At 42.1% G+C, this 4,889-nt stretch overlaps 1 pseudogene; it reads left to right on the top strand.

Annotated features, from left to right (window-relative positions):
• The first annotated feature begins 3,489 nt into the window (after positions 1 to 3,489).
• On the top strand, positions 3,490 to 4,569 carry LOC137322148 (putative nuclease HARBI1; annotated as a pseudogene).
• Positions 4,570 to 4,889: the final 320 nt, after the last annotated feature.

The following is a 4,889-nucleotide window of genomic DNA, read 5'->3' as shown; positions in this document are numbered from 1 at the left end:
AAACATTCTAATTAGTTTTGTTTTTCGTTTCCAATTTTCTCCTCTCCTATCTTGAAGGATTGACTCGTGTTTGGTTATGGGGATTCCTTAGGTGCCAGCAGTCCTATAGCACTTCATCCAATTGGTCATTCTTCATGGGTTACCCTACACAGCGATTACCAGCAAGCTATTCAATTGTGGGAACCATCACAATTGAGCCTGATCTTGTGATCACCCAACGATCATAAGCCTGCACTAACTAGCAGAGGTCATTAGATGACAATCAGGAGCAGGAATTTTTCGATTCCTTAGTGAAGGGCCCCTAAGCTTGCAATTGCGTAACTCAGCACAGTTCAGAGATTAAACCCAGGATCTCTTTGGTTTAAATGGCTTAGTAGCATACAGGGTAGTCCTGTTACCCACTAAGTCATTTCTTTTTTTGTAAATGGCACAGGAAATGTTATTGTTCATTCATAAGTTTTAGGTATTAAGAAATAACTCCAATGCTTCATTAGTTTTTGAGAAATTAATGATACATTTGTCAAGTCCTTTGATCCATCGTGATTTTATTCATATTAATGAAACCATTGAGTCTATAAAAAATCTCACTATGGTTAGAGGGCAGAGGAGGAAAAGAATGTGAGAACTCTGCATATAAAAAGAAAGATTTACCTGACGAAGGAGGAAGCCTCCGAAAGCTTGTAGATTTCAAATAAAAATTGTTGGACTATAACTTGGTGTTGTAAAATTGTTTACAATTATAAAAAGAAAAACTGCAAATGCTAGATATCTTAAGTAAATGGTGGAAATCCACAGCAAATGCATCAGCATTTGAAAAGAGAAAAGACACGTTAACATTTCAGGTAGAGCCTTTATCAGAAATGAGTGCTGTCTTAACAGGTCTTACTTATCCAATAACAGGAAATAGCAAAATCTAATCAGACTGTTAAATGACCCATAAACCAGCTTGGGTCAGAATAAAATGAGTGCACAAAATGTCAGTAAATGTTCTGTGTAAGTTATTTTCTTGTTCTTGTAAGCTGTTCATAAACAGATTTATTGAAATTTTTATCTCTTGTTGTATTACACAGATGACTGAGTTACTTGGCCGAACACAGAGAGAGAAGTCAGCAGTTGTCACAGTATCTGTGCAACAAACTCATGCATTTTATAATCTACCATTCTCTTATGTTACAATTACAATCTATACTGTACAAACATTTATTACATATGGATATCCGAGGACCTTACTAAACCACCCAAGGAAGTCTTCACTGCTTCCTATATCATTCTATTATCCTGGCCAGATTTGACTGATTGTCACTAAGAACATAAGAAATAGGAGCAGGAGTAGGCCACATGGACCCTTGAGCCTGTTCCACCATTCAATCAGATCATGGCTGATCCTCGACCTCAATTCCACTTTCCTGCCCGGTCCCCATATCTCTTGATTCCCCTTGAGTCCAGAAATCTGTCTATCTCAATGGATTCCTGAAATTTAAAATTAGTTATGATTATCTTTTACTAATTTTCATCTAACTTGTCAGCCCATGGGACTCCCAAAGTTTATGAATTATTTATGAATCTCAAGAGATTTGAGAGTTTGTTCAGTAATCCTGTGTACCCAGTGGAAGAGCGGGTGGGAGAATCGCCGTTACAGTCTTGTAGCCCTGTCTCAGATCTGAGCTCCTGTCATGAAAGGCTCACCGTTAGGAACATAAAAGACTGAATTTACCTTTGTTTCTATGTGTCTGGTTCAGCTGCCCATGGAGTAGCATCTTAACTGCTGCATAGCATTTCCCACATCTCCTTTTCAGTACTGTATATCATAAAAAGAAATAGAAAATGGGATTCCCCCAATGACTCAGAACATAAATACATCATGTAATAAAGTACTGAACAGTAAAGACCAGGAAGGTACCACGTTTGAAGCCTGGTTAGCACTGATTTAACAGCTTCCAACTGGAGCAGTGATGAGGCACTACATTCAGAGGTATTCCCATTTTAGAGGAGTGAAAAAAAAATCATCCAAGGTAACTACTCCTGATCGCTGTCCAGCAATAGTTGCTGAAAAGTTAATGTGCAGACACTGGGGAGGGCAGGATCTGGCTCAGCTACTAAGGCCACCATGGGCAAGTAGTCCACTGGCTAATATTTAGGTGAAATTCCCCTTAATGCACTGATAACACACCTAACGGGAGAAAAGCTTTTTGCCCCTTTTTTAACACAATGTCAGGGATGCACAACTTACCCTTTATGCTTTTTGGAAGTTAGGGTGCATTACAGCTGATGTACAATTGGTTAACTAATTCAAAGGCACAGCAATAATGCTACTCAGCCAGATAAACATTCACTAAACTGATATATATGGTGTACTGTGAGCCAGTCCAGACGTGAAGTAAGCAATTTCTGGTCAAAATGGAGGGATAGCACAAATAGAGGAAACCCCAATTCAGCAAATGAAGATTTGCGTCTCCCAGCAGATAATATGAGGTTGTGGAGAAGTGCCCTCTGCAGCGCAGAGGGGCAACCCATCAACAATCAAAGGATAAAGAAGACATGGGTGACCATCACAATGGCCAAGGACCGAGGTCAGATTCCTGGAAAAACCAAACAATATCTGGAAAAATGTATCTGCTCTCACAAAAAATTTCAAGACAAGCAATAAACTTGATTATGAATAAACATTGGCTGCCCTATATAGAAGAAACTATTCATGTCAATTAAAAGAAGCTACAGATGTCAGTTGTGTTGCCTTGAGTACCTTAATATATTTAACCTCAAATGATGCAGTAAACTGGTGGAATTATATCACAAAAGGACGTAATGATGATTGTTGAGAACTAGAACAGATCACAAAAAAGGATAACCCAGAAAGACACAGGTCAGAAAAACTGAAGACGGACGTTGTTCACACAACTGCGGTGCATTTAGTCAGCTCTCCAATCTTCTATAGCCAAGGTACTTAACATTCAGATAAATCACGGGACTGAAATTCCTCACGATCTTTGGCAGTAATGCTGTAGTTATGCCAAAAAGATGGAAGAGAATCTTTTCAGTGCATTATGCCACATTTCCTCCATACTTTTAGTAGAATTTTGAGAATCTGCCCGTTCAAACACAGTGGGACTCATTTGCATAGCAGCACCAAACACCTGGTGGTGCTGTGCATGAGAATTTCCTGCTTTAATGGTACTTCTGCATTTTGGGTAAATTAGACCACATAAACCAGGCACATCTGTTCCCTCAGTTACCTACTACAAATGGTAGTGAGGAGTTGGGAGCTTTGAAGAGTCCCCAAACTTTCTTTGCTGATTACTGGCTTCACAAACCTTTTCTCAACCCATTTTATTTCCACGATTGCGCTCGATGAGACTTTCACTTCATTGCCCCCGCCCCCCCTACAATTCTACAATCTCATCCCACCATTACATTTTCTGACCCTCAACTCCCGGCCTCCCCCATCCTTGGAATGATTTTGGAGCAGGTGTCTCTCTTCATGCCACCATTATGGAGGAGGAGGAGCAAAAGCAGCGCATGTATCTGAGGAGAAGAAGGCAACATGGCAGAGGATGCCAGCCCACCAGGTACTAGCCTTGATTCATGTCTATAGGCAGCATAAGTCTCTCTGAGTTCGAAGATTGCTATTGTCTAAGGATGCCATTGCGCATCTCTGCAACCTTCTTCGCAAAGATCTTCAGCCTCGATCCAACGCCAGAACAGCTCTGTCTAGGGCAATAAAAGTGACCACGGTCTTGAATTTTTTGGCATCAGATCCTTTCAAGGTGCCACAGAGTATCTGTGCAACATCAGTCAGGGAGCAGTCAGGACAGCCATTCGACAGGCCCCGGGCATGATTTTCAGCAGAGCTGCAGAGTTCATCTACTTTGGCACCACACCCAGGCAGCAGACGGATAGAATTCTACCAAATTTCTGGATTCTTCAGGGTGCAGGTAGCTATAGATGGCAGACACATGGCACTGAAGGTGTGGAAAGACAGTCCTCTGAAATTCATTAACAGGAAGGGCTTCCATTCACTGAATGATGTGATTGTTTGCGATGCCAACTGAAAGATCCTGCATGTGAATGCCAAGTATGCTGGCAGCTGCCATAATGCTTTCATTCTGAGCCACTCTACACTCACTGACCTCTTCCACGAGGACAACTATGTCCAAAGATGGCTTCTTGGAGACACAACATACCCCAAACAGCCGTAGCTCATGACTCCACTGTGGCAACCTAGCACGCAGGCACATGATGCATACAACCAAGCCCACACAGCAACATGACTTGTGGTGGAGAAGACCATAGGACTGCTAAAGAACAGATTTTGGTGCCTGGACAGATCCGGTGGAGAACTGCAGTACATGCCTAGGGTTGTGAAAGATCCTCATCACATGCTGCGCTCTGCAAAATTTTGCATTGAAGGAAAGCCATCAACTCAGCTTTGATAATGAGGAGCCAGTTCTGCCCACGGAAAGGAACCTGCAGGTCCCAGCAATTCAGGAGGATGAACATTCAGAGGCATCATCCCGGGCTGCTGCAAGGGCCATCCGAAATCAGGTTGTGCAGGTGGCATTCAACCACTGATTGGCTACAGTTGCACTCTGCACCGTCATCTCCTTCTGTGCCAGTTGCCAAGAAAGTGATTTTTCTTGAAACCACTAACAACTTTAGCATAAGACTACTGAACAGCCCTCGATGCCCCAGTGAGACTGTGCCAGTATTCATACACAGTGTGCATAAACTGGAGGAAAGGAACCTGCTCACTTTATCTGTGCAAAACAACGACTGCTTTTCTTCAGATAATGCCATTGGATTTTTGCATCCAGCTGAAAAAGTAGGCATTGGTTTAATGTCTCATCCAAAAGACAGCACCTCAGACTGTACAACACTCCTTCAGTACTGCA

The sequence above is a fragment of the Heptranchias perlo genome, chromosome 5 (assembly GCF_035084215.1).
Source record: "Heptranchias perlo isolate sHepPer1 chromosome 5, sHepPer1.hap1, whole genome shotgun sequence".
Taxonomy (NCBI): Eukaryota; Metazoa; Chordata; class Chondrichthyes; order Hexanchiformes; family Hexanchidae; genus Heptranchias; species Heptranchias perlo.
The sequence above is the reverse complement of the archived record's forward strand: the minus strand, read 5'-3'. Positions and strand labels throughout refer to the sequence as shown.